Below are 26124 nucleotides of genomic sequence, written 5' to 3' on the forward strand. Positions count from 1 at the left end.
TACTAGAAAATGAAGAATAATATCAACAGTGATTTTTGTTGCTAACTGCCATCAAACTGACTTTGATTTATGGCAACCCTATGAATGAGAGACCTCCAAGTTAACCTATCAGCAGTAACCGTGCTCATGTCTTACAGACTCAGCCTGTTTACTGAATTCATTGTAGGAGGTTTATGAATTTGTTGCCATTTCTACAATATTTTTAGCAGCATCCTGGTAGAAAGATATTTAGTACTGTAGATGAAGCTTTACTTTGGCATGAAGAGGCACTGGATATGCATGTTGTGTATAGCTTCCGTAGCTAAATTTATTTGCGTTTGGCTGTTGTTGAAAGCACTGAAGAAAGCCTAATAAAAACAGGAGGCAACCCTGGATATTTGCTGTACACTATTTAAAAAGTTTATCAGATTTAAGATTGTGTTGGTTTATGAAGGGTGAAAGTCTACAAGATAGAGGCTGGCACCAGTTTCTATTTGTTGTCTGGCAGTTAAACTATTTGTGACCTTTGGCAGTTCTGGCAACAGTGCAGCATTTTCAGTTCAGAAAAGCCGGTAGATTGTTACTACTGCTCTTTCAAACTAATTTGTTTTGTTTTAATTTATTCTCCTTTGTGTGTATTGACATAGGAGAGCTTTATATAGTATTAAGCAGTTAACGGAAGATTCGTATCTTTGGTGTTTATTCCCTTTGGGCCACTTGTAAGCAAGGTTTTCCCTTCTGTCTCAATGGGATTTAGAAGAAATATAGAATATGCATATTACCCCATGATTTCCTTTAAGGATATCGCCTGAAACAAAAAATGGTTATTTTCCACCCCCCCTCCCCTGTCCCCCAGTTTCAACTGGCACAAGTTCATCACTGTGTTCTAGAACTTTCCCATCTGAATGTTTACAAAAAGAAGTTATGGGAGTTAACTAGAGAGATGAGTGATACCGTTTCACTCTGGACAGGAGATAGTCTACCCCTAGTTTAAGTGGCCTTGTCTGACAAGTTGAATGTGAAAAGAAAGGGAAATAAATTTTACTGTAAATCCTAGGGAATGTGTGGATTGTCATACTGTACTGTTTTTACATTATTTTGCATTTTTTAAAAAGGCATAATTGAAATGAGAAGGATGTGTTAACTGTGCAGGGTGTAGGTTTAATCCCTAAATTCATTATATGAACATTTTTGCCCAGTTAGGATTTGCAGTCTGAGATCTTCTTAAGTGCAATGAATAGAGTCCACTAATTTTCCAAAGTCACTGTTTTAGTTAATAAATATGGAATCAAGCAAAAAACTTGAGCTGGTTCCTTTAGACCTTTACTGCCTATCCCTTTGTCTCCTAATTAATTTTGAAGCAGCACACATTAGTTACATATTTTATGGCAAGATTTGAATATTTCCTTGCTAACCATTCATATTAAAATTAGGTTCTTGCTACCATTCTATAAAAATAGTTCCCAAGTTAGCATGTCTTTACTGTCTGCATTGCTTTGTAAAGCTTTAGGATTTCTTAAAATAGCTGGAGGTTATGATGTATCATTCTTTCAGTAAAACTACAATTTGGAATGTGAATGAGGATATGGCCATGTTGAATTGGTCCTTTAGGCAGCCATTAGCCCTACATCTGCACAAGCCTTTCTTCCAGTTGAATATATTCTCTTGGTTCCCCTTCTAAAATGAACGTTTTATTGAAATTGAATCATCTGAATGAGAATTGCAGTGGACCTCATGCCATTCATGTTTTTTCATTAAAAAAAAATTAAATAGATTCAACTGTCTTTTAAAATGGCTTTTATATTCTGCTGCATGGCCAACACAGCTATCCCTGAATATGTTTTAGTTATCCTTTGTCACTCTTCCTCATTTGGATATTTTAACCACCCTTCCCTTGTAGCATGGGTATTGCTTGAGAAGAGAAATCATTTCAAACAAATAAATAAACAAAACCTTTCTCTTAGTACTGTAATTCCAATCACCCTAGTATTTTTAAACTGAGTTATATAAAAAAGTGAGCTCAGTTCTGAAAGGTAATCATTCTGTTCCAGCGTAATATACCTAACTAATGAGAACTCTTGCTCTGTAAGGGATGTAACTATTTTAATGGTTCATGTTGCTTGGGTGCAATAATAGCTTTCTCTGAGTGGCTTGAGCTGCATGTATATTGGGCTCTTGGAATCCACTGGGGCTTGGCTCCAAGACTGCCCTCACCAATTGATACCAAAATCTGTGGATGCTCAAGTCCCATTATATACAGTGGGATAGCAAAGTGGTGTCCTTTACATTAAATGGCAAAATCAAGGTTTGCTTTTTGGAATTATATATTTAAAAAATATTTTCAATCTGTGGACACTTGAATCTGTGGATATGGAGGACCAATTGTATTGGGACAAATCCAGTGCCAGTCCCACAGAAAGGAGACTCTCTGAAATCAGTGAGACTTATGTAAGTGATGACTAGCATATTCCATTCATTTTGGTTGGGTCTGCTCTAGTTGAAACTCACACTGGTTTACTCCATTATAATTTTTCTATACAGTCTGTGTAGAGAACGATGAATATTTTGTGTTGGCCATGGAGTTGGACGAGATGGCTCTTGGGGTTTCTTTCTCATAACCACATTGAATCTATGCCTGTAGACTACTTCTCAGTGTACAGTGATTCATCGCATGATGGGGTATAAATTGAAGATGGGGGATTTCCTCAAATGTGCTAGCTGAACCATTCCCTACTATAATCCTCGCTCTAAGGTGGCGGATGACAATTCCATACTATAATCCTGGCTGTAAGATGGTGGATAACAGGCTGGTATATACCCTTTTGAGCTGCCGCTAAAATTAGCACATTCTTCAAATACAGTGGACTGGTATGCAGAACCGTCGATTATTTTAACAGGATGGTGAGGTATACGTGTAAAAATTTCTTAGAGTAACAGAGTTTTTGGAAAATGAAATTTGATGGATATAATGGTTAATTGGGAAGACTGACAGAGTGGAAAAAGAAAATGGCGAGGATGTGAAATGATGCTACAAGAGAGGTTGCACTATGACCTCCTTGCTTTTATAGGGAAAAGAGGAAAGTTGCAATAGAAACTGAAAATCTGTTAGTAATGGGAACATAAAGCCATGTGCTCTGCCTAAAAATGGAGGAAGTAAGGCCCCCTTTGGTCACCAGTTAACACAAGAGATACTTCGGCAGCACATATACTAAATTTGGAACGATACAGAGAAGGTTAGCATGGCCCTTAAAGGCAGCCAGGTTAGTGGCTGGAAAAACTAGGAGTGACTGAATAACACCTGTCCTAAAATCTCTTCACTGGCTGCCTATTAGTTTCCAGGCACAGTACAAGGTGTTGGTAATAACCTTTAAAGCCCTACATGGCTTGGGCCCTACCTATTTGAGGGATTGCCTGCTCCCACATAATCCACCCCGCACCCTCAGGTCCTCTGGGAGGAATCTATTGCAGTCTTTAAAAACCAGACTAACTGCTACCTCCCAGAGGGCCTTCTCTGCAATTGCTCCCAAATTATGGAATGGCCTGCTGGACGAGATCCATCAAATTGCCAGCTTAGACAGCTTTGCTGTCAAGACACTCTCTTCTGGTAGGCCTTTCCTGAATAAAAAATGCCCAGCCACAGAATGACTGCCCCTCACATCATGTATTAGCCCACCACTCTGTCCTCATTATATATATATATATATTTAATTTTGTTTTAATAGATATTTTAATTGTAACATGTTTAATCCTGTTTTAAGGGGGGGAGAAATTTGGGACACAATGTTGTAAATGTGGATTTTAATGTGTTGTGAGCCGCTTTGATTGTCTCGTCACAGAAAAGCGGGATACAAATTAAAGTTTAATTATTTATTTATTATTTATTACTGCAAAAGTCCGCTTCCCTGCGGCCTGGAAAGGGGTGTTCTGGGGCTTCATGCCCCAAGGACACTCCAACAGTGGCGAGGAGAGAGAGAAAGGGGCCGCTCATCCCCTTTCTCTTTAGTATCGCTGGCGGGGCTGTGTAAAGGCCGTGCCAGCGATATGCGGCGCAAAAGGAGCTCCATTTTGGAGCTCCTTTGGGCACTGCTGAAAGGACGCCACAAGCGCCCTTCAGCGGCGCCAAGATGTAACGGCTGCGCTGTGCCGTTTGGATGCGATGTGGCCGTTACGTCAAAATGGCACCCATGTAGACAGGGCGCCGCCATTTTGACATGCTGAGTATGTCCTAGGGTTAGGGAGCGTCTAAAAAGGACACTCCCAGGCAACCCTAGCACATACTGAGTACGTGCTTAATGACCCATCTGGACAGGGCCAATGTTTGGCTACCAGTTCTGAAAAACATCAAAATCAAGACCCAGCCCATGGAAATGAAAACCACCCAGGGTCAGGAGTTTTCCTAGCAGACAGTGGATCATTAAGTAAATCGACACCATGAGGCCTTTCCATTCAGCAGTAGATCAACACAGAGATTAACACTTAAATCGCTTCCTCTCAATCAAGGGTCACAGTGTGTGTGTGTGTGTATGCCCCACTCACTCCCATGCCAGCATTCTCTGAAGTTGCCAGCCAGAGATACTGGCGAAATATCAGGAATAAACTCTTCCAGAACATGGCCACATAGACCGAAAACGCCACAAAAAACTAAGGCCAGACTAAGTTACTCATTCGCAGTAGGCCAGAATTCTCCAGAATTTTGACTTACTGTGACATCCAAATGTGTACATAATTGATGCCAGATAGTGCCAACATTTTTGTTGTTATGACCTTTACAGAAGATTCTTGAATATCTACACTATTTAATATTTAGAGTGGCTAGAAACTAATGTGACATAGTGGTTTGAGTGTTGGACCATGACTCTGGAGACCAAGATTTGATTCCCAGTTCAGCGTTGAACCCACTGGGTGACCTTGAGCAAGTCATGAGGGCAAAACAGACTGGCAGTAAGCACCGGGTTGAGGGTAGCATCTGGTGTTTAGATGCCACACACACTGTCAATGCCGCAATGCCGCCAGGAAACTCATGGCTGATTGCCCGTGTGATGACTTCATGGCATTTCGGCGGTGCAGCATTTACATGTACTGCCAACAAGCCACAGTGGCGGCCCCAAAAAGGAGTGGCATTTTCCCGCTTCTTTTTGGACCAGAAAAACACTGGATTGGGGCTTTGGTGTGCAGTTGCTGCAGCCCCAATCCAGCACTCAAAGGGGCAGTGTGCTTCGGCCCATAGTCTCTCAGCCTCAGGGGAAGGCAATGGCAAACCTCCTCTAAACAAATCTTGCCAAAAAACCCTCCACAATAAGTTTGCCTTAGGGTCGCCATTAGCTGGGAATGACTTGAAGGCACACAACAACAGCAACAACAAATAAGTTGTACTGTATAAGCACCAAGTTACAGGTTGCAGGTTAATATTGTCTTACCTACGTAGCATTTAAGATTATTTCAGTCAGGTTAGGCCTGAAACAGATGCCCCAAAAGTGCTGTGCCGGCGCCTAAATTAGAGTTCCAGAGGGTGCAGCAGCTCTGGAACACTAATACGTATGGACGGCACCATCTTTATGTGGTGCCGTCCATAAATGGCGCTTGTGTGTGACGCAAGCACCGCGTCTGCACCGCCAGGCGCCGCGCTTGCATCTTGGATGTGTCATGGTGCGCTAATGGCTCACTGGTGACTTTGTCCCGGCACACCAAAAAGAACCCAGTTTTTCCAGGTTCTTTTTGACCCGGAGGGACGCCACGCAGTTAGGCTGCTGCAGTATCCCTCCAGAGGGAAACTGGGCGTCTCCAGCCTGTCCCTTTGGGGCGGTCTGGATTACCTCTCAGATAGGAAATTAAAGGAGCTGAGTGTAGTGAGCTAATAAAAACATTTTCTGTAGCTGGTTAACTGGCTTACTTACTGCTAAGTTTAAACCAGTACTAATAGTGTGAAACAATCTTTGTCCTAGTTTTCAATCCATTTTACTGAGTTGGCAATGGGAAATGGAAGCCTTAGCTTGGGACATTTTCTTTGTTACATTCACTAGTAATGTTTGGATTCTTGAAAGTGAACCGCTAGTAAAAGCCTTATCTTTGTTAATAGTATAGTCAGTCCTCCATATCCATGGATTTTTTTTATCTATGGATTCAAGCATCCACAATTTGAAAATATTTAAATAATGTATACATTTCAAAAACCAAACCTTCATTTTGCTATTTTACATAATGGACACCATTTTACTATGCCATTGTATTTAATGGAACTTGAACATCCATGGAATTTGTCATCCACGGGTAGAAGGGGTCCTGGAACCAAACTCTACCAGATAACAAGGGAACAGTGTACTAGGAATTACTTTGAAGATTACATGTGCAGCATATTTTGTTTATGCAGTTGCCTTGTTTTGCGACACACGTCCCTACCTGTTCCCGCCCCATTCCCATCAACAATAGTCTAGGCTGCAATACTAGATGAGAATCATTTCACTATTTTCCTTTGCTTCTTATGTTTTTGGGTATGTTTTAATCACTAGAGATGTGTGACAGACTGGTAATGTTAAAGGTGTCCTAAGCAACCAGCACAGATAGTGTCTTTAATAACAACATAGGCCACCGTGTTAGGATTATGAATACCGGGCATTTTTTTACATAACAAATAGAAAAAGATACACTAAAATGTGACTTGTACAGTTTGTATTGCTTATTTCATGATGTCAACATTTTTTTTTAGGTTGTGTTGTTGTTGTTTTTTAGTTTTGCCTTACAAAATTGTAACCTTGACATCAGAGTTTACTTCCATTAGTCTTTAGTGTTCATCAACTAATAGTGAAAAGCTACATAAACCTGAAATGTAGTGACATAGATAGCCTTGGGAATTGAGTTCAACAACTGTATATGACCCTTGTAATTTGAGCCAATATATTTCATTAGCATATCATTACTAGGAAACACTGAAGAGTTGTTTTTAGTGAATTGATTATTTTGTTCAGTTCCTGTATGGCTCTCCTGCAGACAGAGGCACTGGAGAAAATCTTGGCACTTACTTATGTAATTGCTGCTTAACAACCTTGGATAGGCTAATGGAGTTTAAAAGAGCCAGGACTCAGTGACCTGTGAGTGACTTCAGATAGTGAATGATGAAGTATGATGGGAAAGGGGGAAAACACATTGAGATTTTCTATTTCCCAAAGTAAAGTTGCATTTTCATAATCACAGTCCTAAGCAAAACATCACAGAATTCTAAATTTAGAATGTCAAATAACAGATCTGAAAATTAATTGTTTAAAGTCAAACAATAGAATTCACAATATTAATTTATTTTCACTAACCTTGATAATTGAAATCATTCAATTTGTTGGATTAACAGAAATGTTAGTAGTTTAAACATTACAGTGGGCCCTTGCCTTACGCGGGGATCCGTTCCGGATCCCTCCGCGTAAGGCAAAACAATGGGGCTCGTGCGCGGCGGCGCACGGGGCGCAACGGGTGCGCGCACCCATTCAATTGAATGGGATGTGCCGCCCCACGTGCGCCCCGCGGCTTGAGTACGTATGCTCAAGCCGCGTAAAGCGAGCCCGCGTATGACGCAGGCGCGCTGTAGTTTGCAGAACAAATTGTGGGTGTTATGGAAAAAGACATGGAAGTCTTCACCACTGACCATGTAATGTCACATTTTTTTAGCAGTGCCTTCAGAACTCATTTGTTTTTTTAAAGTTGTCTGCCCACAAACTTGCAGTTGATTCTAACTGCATTATAGATCTTATGTTACTGTTCTTGCTTGGAATGGTGGGAGCCCAGCTTTGGAAAGACTGTCATAAAGCACATTTTATAACTTGTTCTATTGAGTTTAGTCACTGGCGTACATCTCTCCTTCCTACTTTCCATGTCTCTACTAATATGTATACTGCTCACTCAGCCTTCAAATATCTTGTTGGATAAAGGTTGGTAAGAAATTATGTTGAAGATTAGCAAGACATGATGTATATCTTTCAACTAAAGGACATAGATCCCCTGCACATTCAGCAATAAATGGGTGGATTGGATACAATCAGTCAGGGAGCGTAGGGTGGAGAATTCATAACTGCTTGCCTGTGAGCATATGCAGAACAATTTGGGGAGAGGAGACACAAGTGAATCAATGCCATAATCACAAAAAGTCAACATGGGTTTCAGAGAAACAAGTCATGCCAGACTAATCTGATCTCCTTTTTTGATAAAATTTCCATGTCACATTGAAGATGGAGCAAGCTTGATTTCTGCTGCTCCAGATACTAGAACACGGAACAATGAATGCAAACTACAGAAGAAGAGATTCCAGCTCAACATTAGGAGGAGCTTCCTGATAGTAAGTGCTATTAGACAGTGGAACACACTCCCTTGGAGAGTGGTGGAATCTCCTTCTTTGGAGGTCTTTAAACAGAGGCTGGATGGCCATCTGTTGGGAGTGCTTTGATTGTGAGTTTCTGCATGGCAGGGGGTTGGATTGGGTGGACCTTGTGGTCTCCAAACTCTATGATTCTATTATTCATTTCTCAACACATAACAGATAAGATATAGGTGTAGGTATATGAATCCTTTTGCTCCAGACTAGTAGCTCCACCCTTATTCAACCTCTCAAAATATGTGACCCACATAATCAATGGTTGACTGGAAAACAGAAGAGAGGAAAGAGTAGAAATCCAAGAAGAGAAAAAGGGAATAGGGCTTTAAGGGAAAGTAATCAATTATCCAAGTGCTCAACACTGTGCATGCAATAAATACATTATGGGAACTGAAATGGGTTCATTGAATTAAATAATCATATACAAAACCAGAAAATGAAATAATTACAGGACATTCTGAAAGGCCGTGGTTCCTTGAGGTCTCCTACTTGAGCAAACAAATAACTTGCCTTCTCATACACATTTTCTTCCTACATTAAAACCAAGGCATAAGCATTTTTCTTGCTTCACAGTCATTAGGCAACAGGCATATTAGAAGAACAAATTAGCCAGGACAGTTGTGTCATACATTTCTTCCTATCTTAATTATTCTCATGGGTCCCTCTTACTTCATTTATTTTTTCAGAGAAAGAGTCCTACCCCCTGAATTACAATGATATGTAGTAGTAGTAGTAGTAATCTTAATTTACAACATAGATTAAAGTACAGTATATCAGACCATTAAACATATACGTTAAAATATATAAACAGAATTTAAAATTACAATTACTCATTGGAATCTTCCAGATTAAAATATATTGATATAAAATTCATAGTTTAAAATTGACTGGGTAGGCCTGCTGGAATAGATAGATCTGCTATTTTAAATTCAGACATCATGTCTAGCTGTCAGGTCTCTCCCACTAGGTAATTCCACAGTCTAGGGGCAGTTGATGAAAATATACTCTGTTTAACAGTTATCAGTCTGGTTCTGGCCACTTGAAGTACAGTGGAACCTCGCCATATGCGGGGATCCGTTCCGGATCCCGCCGCATATGGCGATTTCCGCCTATGCTCGAGCCCAATTGTAAACGACGAGCAGGCGCACCCATTCAATTGAATGGGACGCGCCGCCCTGCGTGCACGCCGCGGCTTGAGCGCATATGCTCAAGGCCGCGTATGGTGGGCGCGCGTATGGCGAGATTCCACTGTAAATGTCCCCCAGAGGACCTGAATGTACAGTATGGGGTATATGAAAGGAGGTGATCCTGTAGGAAACCTGGGCTTCAAAGGTACCAACACTTTGTACTTTGCTGGGAAACTAATTGACAGACAGTGGAATAATATTAGTATTGGTATGACATGCTGACTGATACAGAGAGGAGGAGGAGAGAGGTAGCTGGGCAGCCATTCTGAGTGGTGACTGTTTAATTTTTTTTAAAACTCTAGGGAGAGTGTGCTTGTTGCAGAGGGGGAGGAGCTTCAGTGAGTCACATCTGTGAGCCACTAGGGGCGGAGCTAGCAGACTAGCTCCATCTCACTCCTCTCAGAGCCTCTCCAGAGCAGTTCCTGCTACAGAGAGGAGGAGGAGAGAAGTAGCTGGGCAGACATTTTCAGTGGTGACTGTTTAATTTTTTAAAAAACTCTAGGGAGGGAAACAACAAGGATTTCACTTTGGGAGTCTACTACAGACCCCCAAGTCAGACTGAGGAATTGGATGATATCTTTCTAGAACAGATGACCACACAGTCAGAAAAGAGAGATGTAGTAGTGATGGGTGACTTCAAGTAGCCTGATATTTGCTGGAAGTCAAACTCAGCAAAATCCTCACTTGCCTGGAAGATAATTTCATGGTCCAAAAGGTGGAAGAGGCAACAAGGGGGTCAGCTATTTTAGATCTGATCCTAACCAATAAGGATGACTTGGTTAATGGGGTGCAAGTGGTGGGATCCTTAGGTGGAAGTGGCCATGTTCTCCTGGAGTTTGTTATACAATGGAAAGGAGAAGCCAGGCATAGTCAGACATGCATTCTAGACTTTAGGAGAACGGATTTCAGTAAACTTAGAGAAATATTGAGGGCGATCCCGTGGTCAGAAATAATAAAAGATAAGGGAGTTGACGGATGGGAGTTTCTCAAAAGGGAGATACAGTGGTACCTCGGGATACGAAATACCCAGGTTACGAATTTTTCGGGATACGAAAAAATCCCATAGGGATTTATTGTTTCGGGTTACGAAAGTTTTTTCGGGTTACGAAAAAACTCCGGCGCTATTTTAAATGGAGCCGCGGCAGAGCCGCGGCTTTTTCCCCATTAGCGCCTATGGGTTTTCGGCTTACGAAGGCTTTTCGGGTTACGAAAGCGGCCGCGGAACGAATTATTTTCGTAACCCGAGGCACCACTGTACTGAAGGCACAATTTCAAACAGTTCCAGTGAGAAAGAAAAACGGGAGGTGTCTCAAGAAACCAGGATGGATTACTAAGGAACTTTAAACTGAGCTAAGTTTTAAACGGAACATGTATAAGAAATGGAAAAAGGGGGAAATCACAAAAAAGGAATTCAAAGAAATAGCAGGCATGTGTAGGGGTAAAGTCAGAAAAGCTAAAGCGCAGAATGAACTCAGGCTTGCTAGAGAGGTTAAGAACAACAAAAAGGGCTTTTTTTGGGTACGTCCACAGCAAAAGGAAGAAGAAGGAAATGGTAGGGCCACCGCGTGGAGAAGATGGCAAAATGCTAACAGGAGACAGAGAAAAGGCAGAATTACTCAACACTTTCTTTGCCTCAGTCTTCTCAGAAAAGGCAAAGGGTGCTCAACCTGAGGATAATGGAGCAGAGGACAGATTAGGGGAATTTCAGTACAGAATAAGTAAAGAGATAGTAGAGGAATACGTTGTTAATCTAAATGAATTTAAGTCTCCAGGACCAGATGAACTCCATCCAAGGGTATTAAAAGAACTGGCAAATGTAATATTGGAGCCATTGGCAATCATATTTGAAAACTCCTGGAAAACAGGAGAAATCCCAGCAGACTGGAGGACGGCAAACGTTCCCATCTTCAAAAAGGGGGGAAAAGAGGATCCCAACAATTATCGTCCAGTTAGTCTGACATCTATACCAGGAAAGATTCTAGAGCAGATCATTAAAAAGAGTCTGTGAACAGCTATGCCATAATCAGAAAAAGTCAGCATGGGTTTCAGAGAAACAAGTCATGCCAGACAAATCTAATCTCTTTCTCTGATAAAATTACCAGCTTGGTAGATGAAGGGAATGCTGGGGACATAGTATATCTTGATTTCAGCAAGGCCTTTGACAAGGTTTCCCATGACATTCTTGCAAACAAGCTTGTAAAAGGTGGGCTAGACAAGGTAACTGTTACATGGATTTGTAACTGGTTGACTGTCTGAACCCAAAGGGTGCTCAACAATGGCACCTTTTCATCCTGGAGAGAAGTGACCAGTGGGGTCCCACAGGGCTCTGTCCTGGGCCCAGTGCTATTCAACATCTTTATCAATGGCCTGGATGACAGAATTGGGAGCATACTTATCAATTTTGCAGGTGACACCAAATTAGGAGGAATAGCTAATACCCCAGAGGACAGGATCAACATTCAAAATGACCTGAATAAACTAGAAAGCTGGGCCAAAGCTAACAAAATGAAATTCAACACGGAGAAATGTAAGGCACTGCACTTAGGGCGGAAAAATGAAATGCACAGTTATAGGATGGGTGACACCTGGCTGAATGAGACTACATGTGAAAGGGATCTAGGAGTCCAAGTAGACCACAAGTTGAACATGAGTGAACAGTGCGATGCGGCAGCTAAAAAGGCCAATGCAATTTTAGGCTGCATCAATAAAAGTATAGTGTCTAGATCAAGAGAAGTAATAGTGCCACAGTATTCTGCTTTGGTCAGGTCCCACCTGGAATATTGTGTCCAGTTCTGGGCACCACAATTTAAAAAGGATGTTGAGAAACTGGAGCCTGTCCAAAGGAGGGCGACTAAAATGGTGAAAGGTCTGGAAACCATGCCCTAAGAGGAACGACTCAGGGAGCTGGGGATGTTTAGCCTGGAGAAGAGAAGGTTAAGAGGTGATATGATAGCCCTGTTTAAATATTTGAAAGGATGTCATATTGAGGAGGGAGCAAGCTTGTTTTCTGCTGCTCCAGAGAACAGGACCTGGAACAATGGATGCAAGTTGCAGGAAAAGAGATTCCACCTCAACATTAGGAGGAACCTCCTGACAGTAAGGTCTGTTCGACAGTGGAACAGACTCCCTCGGAGTGTAGTGGAGTCTCCTTCCTTGGAGTTCTTTAAGCAGAGGCTGGATGGCCATCTGTCGGGAATGCTTTGATTTGGATTTCCTGCATGGCAGGGGGTTGGACTGGATGGCCCATGCGGTCTCTTCCAACTCTATGATTCTATGATAGACTTACCAGCAATCAGTGGGGCTGCCATATTTTGAATTAATTGAAGTTTCCAAACTTCAATTCCAATTCCAAACAAAAGTAGCCCAATGTATAGGGCATTGAGATGTTCAGCCATGAGGTTACTAGAATGTTCACTAAAATGATAATTTTGTTAATTATTTAAATGTAAGTTTATTATACTGTATATACTCATGTATAAGTCTAGAAATTTTAGTGAAAAAATTTACCCTAAAAACCTAATTTGACTTATCCATGGGTCAATGTAAGTACCATACTCTAACTCTTAAAACAACAACAACAGGAACTAACCTCAGATGAAAGGCAAGAACTTAATCTATCTTGGAAGCACTTATTCCCCTCTGTTCTCTCATCCATCTAGCGAGCCTTTAGTGTGAGCACAAACAGTGATGTCTGCTTGAATTTTGTAAGTTGTTTGACATGATTTCCCTCTGCTTCATTCTTTACATCCTTTGTTACATACTCCTAAGTTTTTACCTTCGACTTATCCACGGGTCATATCAAAAGCCATAATTTTGGCCCCCAAAATCTATCCTAGACTTATACATGAGGTCGACTTATATTCGAGTATATACAGTACCTTCGGTGTTAAATCCGGAAACCCATGGAGTCATTGAGGAGGGGAGCTAACAAATTCAATGAATTAATGTTTTTTTCCAAGATCTGCTTCAGATTATTTTGATAGTATACCATATATTATACTCAACTATAAATCAAGAAGTTGTAGTCTAAAAATTTACCCTGAAAACCTGGGTAGAATTATGTACTGGTCAATGCTGGTTTCCATAGAAGTCCAGTTAACAGCAGACTATTAAGACAAAAGCAATGGCCTTGGAGACTGACAGTTACATCTGAGCCATCACAATCAACTGCAGGGGCGTCCAGTAAGGTTCATTAATTGTTGTGCAATACCTTCAGTTGCTGGATGTTTTTCTTCTTTTGCCATCTGAAGCAACCTTATCCAGATGCTCAAGATGGTCACAATGTACTGGTAGCCATTTTGTCTGCTTTCATTACTTCCAACCACATGTTAATCATTAACAGAAAATAAGGCCTTACTATGGTACTAAGGCCTTCACTTATATAGGTTTAATATTTCAGTAAATTCTACTGTAAGTCTATGATCAATATTGTGGTCATTATAGTAATATACAGTAGAATTACAGTGCACCCTTCTTTTATGTGGGGATCCGTTCCGGACACCCACCCCCCGCGTAAATGAAAGAGCGCGTATGCTCGAGCACCATTACAAGTAATGGGGCTCATGACACGGGCGCACTGTATAACTTCTTTCCCTCTGCAAAATGAGAGCTTCTTACATGGCAGCATTCAAACGGAAATTTATTGAATGTGCAAAAGAATCCAATGATTGTGTAGTTGCAAGAGAATTTCATGTCAGTGAAAAACTTGTTAGAGATGGGAGAAAAAAGAGGCTGAACTACAAGAAATGCTGAAGTCAAAGAAAGTGTCATGTCACAAATCTGTACCTTTTGATAGAATGCAGACAAAATAGCATTCAGCATCAGGCCTTGGTTGAATATATGGCTAAGGGTGCTTCAGATGGCAAAAGAAAAAAAAGCATTGAGTGACCAAAGGCATTGCACAATTTAAAACATCAGCTGGTTGGTATATGTGTTTCATAAACCGATATGGATTGTACTTTAATCTATGAACAAAGATCTTGCAGAAGCTGCCTAAAGAGTTAGGTGAAAAGGTCATTTCATTTCATAAATTTATTATAAAGCAGAGACAAAAGAATGGCATTTATATGACTAACATATGGAAAAGACCCCAATGACCTGGTAATCAAAATGTAGCAAGTGTTGGCCAGAAGACCATACTTGTAGAAACAACTGGTCATGAAAAGACCCTTTTCACAGTCATCCTATCTTGTCTGGCAGGTGGTACAATTCATTTCATGTGTTTTATTTGTTGATCATTTCAATTATTTTTCTAAGTTATTTCTGTTCAGTTAATTCTGTAGAAGACATGATTGAGAAGTTGATTGATTTATTATTATTTCAAAACTCTGTGATTTTGACTGAGAGGATAGGGTGATGTTTTCTAAGATCTGTGCTGTGATTTTCTTTCCCAATTGTTTTTAATAATAACTGTGCATGTGTCATTGTCATGTTTAAAAGAAGAGGCGAAAAAGGCTTTTCTGTTGTTAACACACAAAATAGAGCTGCTGCAGCCTTTTACCACTTCCCATATGTTAATGAAAACATTTTCCGAGAATTGGCAGATCCACACATAGAGGCTGATGCCAACTATTTTCATGGGCCAGTTCAAGGCGTAGCAGGAGGAGAAGAATGCCTTGTTTTAGTGGCTGAATCAGTCTGACAGGCTTTCACATTGCCCCTCCTCTTATTAATATTCTTTTTGATGCGAACTTGTAAAACAGAGGATTGGCTGTTAATCTCCAGGATCTCAAGGGCTTTTGGCATTGGCCCGTAATTGATGTGTTCACATGGCTGTTGTCTGACTACTAATGATTAGACAGCCATGTTATCTCCCAGCTAAATCAGTGTTGCTTATAAATCACACTTGATAAACAGCAGTTTCATTTCTTCAAAGGCTCTGTACATGTCTACACACTTTGATAAAACTGCCAGAGGCATCTCATGATTTTACAAGGCTTTAGGGTGGGTTTGTTTACATTTTCCTGGGCAAAACATTTTGCATTTCTGTGAAGTATTAAAACATTTTTCCAGTGATCAAAACAAAAGGGATGCATGCTAGAACAGTAGAAAATTACATATCCTTGGGAAATGGTTGATTATGAAGAACAGAAAGTTCATGGCTCTTTGTAAGCAGCCAAAGTTACTAAAGAGTTACTTTCACTAGAAGTTTAATTGCTGGGAGCAAAAAAGAGAGGAAAATCATTTCTCATGTTCATGTTCATAACTGGACTGTAGTTTCACTTTATTCACAAGCGTCTGCTAAGGCATTCAGTCTTTCTTTTGTTGTTTCATCTTCAAAAACAGGAATATCGTAACCCACCAACTCACCCACTCCCCTGCCTGCCAGCATGGTAGGTGTCAACTAACAGCACTTTCCAGCATACAATAAGGCAGCTCATTTAATATTATCATTGGGAAGTCTCAGGTTTAAATACATTACTTGGCTCATCAGTAGATGACAGTTTTAATAATGCAGAGAGATACGTTGGCTAAAAGGATGGTGTCATTAAGTAGCTGTGAGATTTTATTTTATTTTTTGGTAAAAAAAATGTTTTGTGCTTGTCTTAATTGAACTAAAGTGTGTTCAGTTAGTAATTTGTATGCGAGGAATTCATTCACCTGTGTCTTTCCACTGTTTCTGTGAATATTTAATGGGATGTATCATTAACAACTGTTTTAATGACCTGGCATTTGGGGTCCTGGTTCCTTTTGCTACACTTCATAGCACAAAACTCCCATGTTGTTGTTTTTGCCACTTGAGGACAGATATCTCTCCACTTTTTTTCCCCTCTGTCTCATTCTCGGCTCCCTCACCTCCTAAAAATTCATGTATTTTGAATTTAACTGTGTAGTGTAGATCTTAACTCTGCACTGTGAAGCCTAATTTTGTAACTGAATAATTTTAGAGTAAAACAGTGGGTTTTACACTGGGGTCCAGGAAACACTGAAGTTCTTTATAGTACTTTCCTAAAGTTGTTAGCCATGTTCGTCTGTGTTCAGCATGACAAGGAAAAGGGGGGAGGGAGGGAGTGTCAAACTCCACCTTCAAAACCCTGATGTATTTTGTGGACCTGAGGAAGTGGATTAATATTCATGAAAGTTCTTGTTAAAATAAATGTTTTCAATATCCACAAAATGCACAGAATATATATTGCAGTCTTTAAAAGCTCCACTGTCTTCTTCATTAGGCAAAGGTGTTAAAAACAATACAGGAGAAAAAAAACTGAAAATGTTAGTCACAGGCCTGCATTTTGCCATGCTGTTGTTGGTGTTCTGAATATGGAGGGATATCTATGCAGGCAGGCCATTTCTTCTTCTGGCCATCTGGTACTGGGCCACTCTAAGATGAACCTATCACAGAGTTTTCTTGGCAAGTTTCTTCAGAAGGGGTTTGCTACTGCCATCCTCTGAGGCTGAGAGAGTGTGATTTGCCCAGGGTCATCCAGTGGGTTTCATGACCAACTGGGGATTTGAACTCTGTTCTTAGTCTAAAAGGTACTACTGGTGTCTTTCTCTAACCACCCTTTTACTTTTGCTTCTGAAGTTCTTCGGAAGCTTTTCAGGGGTTCCATAAAGAACAGGAATGGTGGAGAAACGTCCTTGAAATATAACTGAGCCAAATAAATTCAGTGTGTTTAAATTTAGGTCATACTTATAGCTCAAATGCTTTGTCAGGAAAGCCCAATATTGCAGCGCTATTGAAGTCTAATTCTTAGTTGAGGTAGTCCAAAATTGGCCTGGGTTTTCCTGCTGTAGAGGCTATTGCTGATTTTTCATATTATTCATAAGACAGAATAGTTTGCTATAAAAAAACAAATGAACACAATCCCTCCACCCAGAAAGTTTGCATGCCTATGAGGCTTCCATATAAGGGTGATGTCTTTTTATGGTCTGTATTGGAATTTTATATTCCTCTTAGTTTTAATAACAATTGTGCTTGTGTGGTGGTTGTGTTTGGGCGGTGCCACTGGCACTCCATGCATTTAGTGAACAGTGGAAAGCTAGTTAGTGACAGCAGGTTCCACCAGCCACTGCCATCTTATCATTTCAGTAGAATATCTAGGCACAGAGACAAGAGTCCCAGTCCCAGGGAGAGGAGGTTTGAGGAGGGATGGGGAATTCCAGGCAGCCTCCTGGTGTATACCCTTTTTGTTTTGTTTTTTTTCAAAAGGCTAAATGAGCATTCCTAGAGTTATTGAGAAGAAAAACCTTAAGGAATAAAATGAACCTGAAACATGATTCCTACCAGGGTATGGGGAAGGTGTGGTAGGAATGTGTCGTTTCTCATTGATTATAGCGTTAGAAATATCTACTTTGAGCCAGTGATAACCAGCACAAAGTGTCTTCTATCACATGTTCTCATGGAATGACAGGTTATAAATTTAACAGATAAATATCATAGTGCAGTGGACTGTTGCCTTCATTGGGAGTTTACTTCCCACCCTCACTCCCCCCACCCCCATGGATGGGAAGAAATGCAAACGGTTATATTCCATATTGCATCACCATTGAATAATGGCTGAATCTGTAAATTGCTAGCCCACTGTAGCTCTAAAATGTTGTATCTTGCCTGTTCTCATCAATATAACCATTCTGTAGACTGAGTGATTGTGATATGTATGTGTGGATGTGGATGTGGATAGATGTTTTGCAAGAAAGATACTTAGTGATCAGCTTCTATACATATAGAGCAGTGCTTCCTAACCCATCTGATGTAGGGGATGACCCTTTTTCCCTCTCAGTGTGAGGAGCCCAGGTGGCACAGTGGTTAAATGCCAATACTGCAGCCACTCACTCACAAACTACAAGGTTGTGAGTTCAATCCAAGCTAGGGACTCAGGGTTGACTCAGCCTGGCATCCTTCCAAGATCGCTAAAATGAGTACCCAGCTTATTGGGAGCAATTAGCTTACATTTTGTAAATCGCATAGAGACTGCTTAGTGTGGTATGAAGCAGTATAGAAATGAAGCTGCTATTGCTATAGTGTGCCAAGGTCTAGTATTGTAGTGCCCATTGACTAAAATTGTTCCTGTCTTCCCTGGAAACTAAACAGTGACCAGCAGCCTATTGTTTATGCACCACCACTTAAGTAGCCCTGCTCTGGTGAATATAACTAGAAACCAGGATTATTTCATAGATAACTCATCCTGGAGTAGTACAGGCTCATAGGCTGGACCTGATCCAGATGTCCATGAACACAACCTGCTCCCACTATTTTTGCCTGTGTGGTGGCAAGTAAGGTGGGTGTTTATGAAAACAGTTGAATTCCTTGATCTTTTAATCAACTGATTCAATTTTTAAATTTATTCATTTATTTATTCATCTTACAGAGGCTGCATTTTATGCATTGTTTACCTTGATAGCTGCAGAGAAAAAGCTTGATGGAACTTAGAATCTTTGGTTCCTTGCTATTTTATAAGAACTGCTTGAAAAGAAAGCCTATAGAAAGATAGTAGACACAATGTTGGTAGCTGAACTATCTCTCGATTATGTCATATTTAACATAGATGTTTGTGTGTGTTCATGTGTGAGCATAAGCAAAAACAAGAATGTGATGGCTCCATTTTGGGGAGGTTTATTTGGTCTCCGAATGATGCCTTTTCTTTGTTTAGCTTTCTCACCATTAAAATGAGAAGAGAAAGGAATCAGGCACTCAAATCTCTACACATCCTCCTATCCAGCTGGAAAGAAGTGTTTAGTCTACAGGAACTCTCTCTTGTTCAGTGGAATCCACCCTGCAGGGCAGGAAATCCCCTCCAGGAGAGGTGGAATTTTATTGCTCCAGGAGTGTAGTTCTGGGGATTTGTGAACACATCAGAAAGTCCAGCTTTTATATGCACAGCTTAATTTAGTATTAAAAAAAAGCAGCAAAAGAAATGGAGCGTCTGAGTACATAAAGAAAAGATTGCTTATCTTTCCAGTAATGGTGACATTCCCTTTTCCAACTCATTCTGCCTCTCTCATGCATTTTTTAAAGAGTGTGTATGTGAGAGAGTGTGTATCGTGTTCAGAATGAAAAGTGCGCACTGGGACACTTACTCTATTTATAGTCTGATATTCACTGTCAGCTTCCTAGTACAGTATGGAGAGCCATCATTGCCTGATGCAATCATACACTTGGGGAATGGAAAACTGCCAAGCACAACACTGAAACTTTGTAGCCTTCATTGCTAATCAGGTCCCCTAAAGCTCATGAAATAAGGCAACAGGGAAAAGATTGCTGCAGTATTTCTGTCGGTTTTTAAAGCTGCCCAACTGGCTATGGAAATGGTGCAATCTGTATAACCAACTTGTCTTGGGTATTGCTTGTTGTTGTTTTTCATCCTCCTTGGAACCTGTTTGGTGATAAATAGCAAGCTACTGCTCAGCATGCCCTAACACCTGGGAATAATCATGCAAAAATAACAGTGAGGAACTGCAGAGCGTCTGTTCTTGATATTAACTTTCCTCAGTTTGACAGACTGCCACCAGCAGATGTTGTACCTTTTCTTTTCACCCCCCCCCCCCCCCCCCGATTCTTGGTGGCAGCCTTCCTGATCTTTGAAAATGGGTTGTTCAGAAGGCTTCCTACAACTATTGTTGAGAAACAAGCACTGTACTGTATTTTGTTTCTCTTGTGCTTAAGAAATGTTATCAAGGTGTAGTTTAAGCTGAATGTATTTTTGTACAAAAATTGGGGAAATGTTACTTAACTCCAAGCATAAGTTTTCACAGTCAGTTTGTATGTGGGAAAATAGCTCATGGTACCATCCTTCTGGGACTATGTTATTTAATACTGCTGTTGGAGGCTTACATACCGGCTTTTAATGTTTAGGAGTTACAGTGTTTCCATATGTTTGTATAGATATACTGTATGAAGTAGAATCTTGTTCTGTAGTACCTGCTCTGTCACTTGCCCTTCTTAGACATTCAGAACCCGTAAGCATGAGAGGAGCTGGGCTGTATCCTCCAACCCCACATCCTCTACTCACAGAAATTATGTGTTGAAGAGAAGGATCAGCCATGGAAGGGTAATTGCATTTGTGTAAACATAACTACGACATTTGACATAAGCAGGAGCCCATCCTTCCCAGTGCTGTAGATTGTATCGGGCTTCATAACTGTGTGTACCCCAAAGAGATTATCTTTTTCCTGAAGTCCTTCCCAGTCAGTATGGGAATGTTTCTAATATTGGGGGAAGGGAGTTTGGATAATTTTTTTAGAAGTATAATTCACAGAATTCCCCAGCCAGTATGGCACTTATAGTTGATAAGTTTTCCAAGTCATGAGGTCGAAACATACAAAACAGAACTGGGGACTGGAGCATGGCTTTGGTGCGGCTTTTGGACTCTTAGGACGCATGCATCATTGAAATGCCATACCTCCAAAGAGACTCGAAGCAGCTTTATTTTGGCCTGTCTGTAACAGGCCATAGGGACTGTGCAGACCGCCCCTAAGGGGTGGTCAGCAGCCACCTTCAGCTGCGCCAGGTCTGGGCTGCTGCAACTGCACACTGCAGCCCTGATCTGGTGCTATGGCTTTAAGGCGCTCTTTTGGCACTGCGTTGTGATACTGTGTGCCTTGTGGAGCAGCGCGTGGCATCATGCCACTCTGGGGGTGGAGTTGGGGCGTGCGTCATGTGGATGCCACGCCCAACTCTGCCCCCAGGCCGGCCTTTATGGCTAGTGTGCACAGCCCCATAGTGTTGCATATTATTGTGAGGGATCTGATGTTGCAATATAATAGTTTTCATTATCTCATATTCACAGTGTCCTTTGGAAATCCAGCCCTGTTCCCCCTATTTACATCTCAACACAGTAAGCACAAGCAAAAGGTATTATACTGTTGATACTTCTAAGAGTCAATAACCTAAACTTCCAAGGCACTTTTGCTCAAAATACTATAACATAGACTCCCAACATACATAGAGAGAGAAATTCCAGAGATGTAAATATGGTTAAGGAAAGGGAAAGGCACCAGGGAAAATACCTCAAACATACAATGGCTAATAAAACTCACAAAAGAATTCAAGGCAAAAATCAGTATTTGCTTTATAGACTATAGCAAAGCATTTGGCTATATAGATTATGAAAAGCTATGGAACACTCTCAAAGACATGGGAATGCCACTACATCTCAAAGTCTTAATGAGAAATCTGTACTTAGGACAAGAGGCTAATATTAGAACAGAATTCAGAGAAACAGATCAGTTCCCAGTTGGCAAAGGGGTTAGGGAAGGCTGCATTCTATCAACCTATTTGTTCAACTTGTTCACAGAAAACATCATATGAAACACAGGTTTAGACCCAGAAGAAGAAGGAATGCAGATAGGAGGAAGGAACATCAATAATCTAAGATAGGTTAATGACACCATAAAACTAGTGGAAGACATTGCAGACTTGGATTAATTACTAATAAATGTCAAAGAAGGAATTGCAAAGGCTGTTTTAATGATGAACATAAAGAAAACAAAAATAAAAACCACAGACGAAATACATAAATTCAACGTAGACAATGGGTAAATTAAAATAGTTAAAGGAGTTCCTGTACCTTGGATCAAGCATTGATCAGAATGGTGACTTGAGCCAAGAAATAAGAAGACTTGGAATAGGAAGGGCAGCTATGAAAGAACTAGAATAGATTCTGAAAAGTAAATATATACATCTGAACACTAAAGTCAGAAATGTCCAAGTCATTGTATTCCCCATCACAATGTACTATGTATGGATGGTGAGAGTAAAGAAAGACAGAAAAAAAAATGAACATATTTGAGATGTAGTGCTGGGGATATCATGGACAGTCAAAAAGACAAACAAATCGGTCCTCAAATAGATCGAGCCTGGAATTTTCTTGGAAGCCAAGATGATCAAATTGAGGCTGTTATGCTTTGGCCATATCATATTATTAGAAAAGACAATAAGGCTACAAAAAGTAGAGGGTAGCAGAAAGAGAAGAAGACTGCATGCCAGATGGATAGACGCAATCAAAGATCACAGACATGAATTTGCAGGAAATAAGGAGACAAGTGGAGGTTAGGGGTTCTTGGAGAAGTCTCATCCACAGGGTCACCATGGGTTAGGTCAACTTGAGCGCAGTTAACAACGATTACCTGGGAACAGCTACTTTCCTCCATAACCAGAAAGGCTACAGTAAATAGGAGAAATGACAGGCACAGCAGAGGCATTGTAGCACACCAAAACTCTGGAAGAACTGAAAATGGTGCATACCAGCCCTCTGGGTTCTGGAAGAATCTGAACTATTTATTTATTTATTCATTCATTCATTCATTTTATTCAGCCTCATTTCACATGATTCAAAGTGGTGTACAGAGTTTTAAAAGCAAAATACAGATATAAACCTCTTAATACAACAGTTAAAGACAAAAACAAATTTCTGTTTAAAAAATACAAATAAAAATAGTTAAAAGCAGAATTAAAGGCTGGATAAAAATAGCATTAAAACGCACTTCAAAATATAATAGAACACTACAACCAGTCCCATCTCCCACCCCCTATTATCACTAACATCTTCAATGCAGACTAGACTTGGCAGTCCCCTGAGTTCCTTTAAATGGGATATAATATCCTTCCATCTTAGCTAATATCCTGAAAGCAGTTTATCTGTTGTATTTAACACTCACTTTCTGGGGCATCCTCAAGGGTAGAGTAATCTAGTGGGAAAGGTACTAGTGAATTAATATGCCCAGATTATCCCTATCTAGAGGTGGGTGTACCTGGCAAGCCAACCAGAGCTAGACAAAAGCACTATAGGCTACCAAGGTCACTTGAACCTTCAGTGAATTTTGGAGTCCTCAGCCAAGGAGCTATGATAGCATCACAAACCCTCTGTACCCACTTATTTAAAATGTGATCAAGAGGCTTGTTTGTTCATTTGTGGAATATGTGCACACATAAGATGTGAACAAAGCTGACACAAATGATTACCTATTTTCTCATGCTTCTCCCCCTTCCCCAGTTCTAATAAAAACGTACTATCACTTTTGACAGTCTAGCGCAGCTTAGACACTGAACCCTGGCACATTCAATAAAATTTTACCCATCCCTCTGTGATAGCTTTTTATGGAATTTTCAAGTCCATGTGGAATGGTTTCCCTACACTGGAGTGGGCAACTATTGCAAGTTGGGGGCAATGCTACCATCTCCCATTCCAGTTCTACTCAAAGTGGTGATTCATTGTCCAATGCCAGGCCCTGAACCATTGGCTTCTGGGTGGTGGTGAATCCCCAGAAAGAAAGAAACCAATGGGCACAAATATGGCACCAATCTTTGCCACATTAGAATAGCTTGAGATGCACTATCAAAACCTATCAGACCACAATCCTCTATTGTGCAACTGAAATTCAGTGGTAGAGTGTGCTAATGGCAAAAATGCCATTTTGTCCTTAAACCGGTACATGCGCATAAAACAAGGTATGTAGGTAGCCTGTGCCTTGTTTGTTAGCCTGTTATCATTTCCATGAGTGCTGGTTGGCTCCCAAACTGTTTAATAGCACTTCAGTACAAAATGAGAAAATACCTTATCCTTTCTCTAACCTTTTTGAAATGTTCAAACAGTTCCAGGAGAAGCAAAGTATTCTCTGAAACATCAGTGAGGTTTAGAATGAGTAATAAACAGCTGTTCTTATCTTTTGCATATCTCCAAGGTCTTTTGCCTATAGCACAAATGAGAGAAATACTTGTTTGTTTGTTTTTTGTCCATGGCCTTTGCATATAGTTGAGTCATGGGAGAAAAAACCACACAGTTAAATCAGAGGTTCCCAAACATTTTCAGCTCATGGCTCCCTTAGTGTCTCAGTAATTTTTTCAAGGCTCCCCAAGCCAAAAGAAATACCTAACAGTTCCATTTGTTAAGCAGTTTAATCCAAACAAGTTGAATATTTTGTTCTAACTATTCAGTACTGTAGCTGTTTTATACACATTAATCAAAAGGTTTTTTTAATTTCTATCTTAAATAACCATAAATACTAATAGGTTGTGTGTGCTTGCTGGGCACTGCACAACTTCACAAACCTTGGAATCAGATTGACACTGCCATCCTCTTTTCCTGTTCCACATTGATATTCATGAGGTATTTGCAACTGCCAAAAAACCCAGCTTCATAAAGATATGATGTCACAAATGGAATTAGGATTCACTGAGCTTCAATACTTAGAAGTATTGAAGCTTTTACTGAGATTCAAAACTCAGTTAGTTCTATGTTGCCAAATTTTAGTTACAAAGTCTTGTCACAAGACAGTTCAATAGGATTTTCTTCTGAAGAAGTAAATTCAGATGAAGCCTCAGCCTTGGACAAATTTTTGATCCACACAAACTTCTTCCTATCTTTTGGAAAGTATTTTTCAAACCAGTCATTGAGCTATTTAGGTGTTCCTCAAAAACAGATTTACGTTTGTGAGTCAGATGAACATTGCTGGATGTAAGAAATTGCTGCAACAGGAGGAAACTGTCTTTGAAATCATATTGATTTAAGGGAGCGGATAGGAACATTGGTTCTTACCTGTGATATGTTCATTGTCAGTGATGTAGGTGGGAATATCCTATAACATGGGTTGATTCCATCTCTTGCACCAAAATAGGCAGGAAAAACAGACTTGAAGGAGTCGCCACCAGAGGGAGCAACCCCCCATCCTTCAGTCAATATTATAGCCGAGGACAGAAAATGAACTCAGAGAGCATTAAATGTAAATATAAGTATAATAAATAGAAACTATCATAAAGTCAAACTAAAAATAACTATCTAACAGCCACCCTTGCAGAACCAAGGGAAACAGCCTCCTCAGTTCTGGGTGGGGAGGATATACCCACCTACATCACTGAAAATGAACATATCACAGGTAAGAACCAATGTTCCTTTTTCCAGCAATGGAGGTGGAAACATCCTATAACATGGGACTTACCAAAGCTCGCTGACCAATGGGTGGGTGAACTGAGGCATATCACTTATGTGAGAACCATAAGATGTGTCTTCCAAAGGAAGCCTCTTTTGATTCAAGGCAACCCAACAGTGGTGGCATGTAAATGTGGAAGATAAAGGCCATATCATGTCCTACATTTATCTTAGATGGATGTGATTGTTGCTAGTGCAGAGGAAGTAGCTGCACTGTAAATTAAGTGATCAACAACTGATCACAACAGAGATATCTCAATCTTCTTGTAGCATGTTAAAATGCATCCAAGACAAGCCACAATTTTATCACAATTTTCTTTGCCTTCCTGTACCTTGAAGAAGCAATGAAATTGTCATGAGAATGGTATAGAAAGTATATCAGATCACCTTTTTATTTATTTATTTAGAGAAAATGAAAAATACAGCCTACTCAGAGCAGAGGCAGGGAAAAGACTGAGGGATGGTGGGATTGCTCCCTCTGGTGGCGACTCCTGCAAGTCTGTTTTTCCTGCCTATTCCGGAGCAAGAGATGGAACCAACCCAGGATGTTTCGCTGGAAAAATTCATCTTTTACTGATAACCAAACCTCAGTTAGTTCACTACTCCTTACCCCCCCCCCCCCCCGGCCCTCAACAGCAACTGTGAGGTTTCTGTTTAAGTAATCTCACCACTAGCCAAACATTGGGTTTCTATCGTTTAACTCCCACCCATCTGAATACTTTCGCAGTGCTCACTGCAA

At 40.5% G+C, this 26124-nt stretch overlaps 1 protein-coding gene and 1 non-coding gene across 6 annotated transcripts in view; both read left to right on the forward strand.

Annotated features, from left to right (window-relative positions):
• ZNF608 (zinc finger protein 608) overlaps positions 1–26124 on the forward strand; it is a 148637-nt gene that overhangs the window by 38766 nt on the left and 83747 nt on the right. The window lies entirely within an intron of this gene.
• On the forward strand, positions 3165–3268 carry LOC121924546. Its single transcript, XR_006102651.1, has one exon. It is a non-coding gene; the product is annotated as a U6 spliceosomal RNA (small nuclear RNA).

This window comes from Sceloporus undulatus, chromosome 2 (genome assembly GCF_019175285.1).
Source record: "Sceloporus undulatus isolate JIND9_A2432 ecotype Alabama chromosome 2, SceUnd_v1.1, whole genome shotgun sequence".
NCBI lineage: Eukaryota > Metazoa > Chordata > Lepidosauria > Squamata > Phrynosomatidae > Sceloporus > Sceloporus undulatus.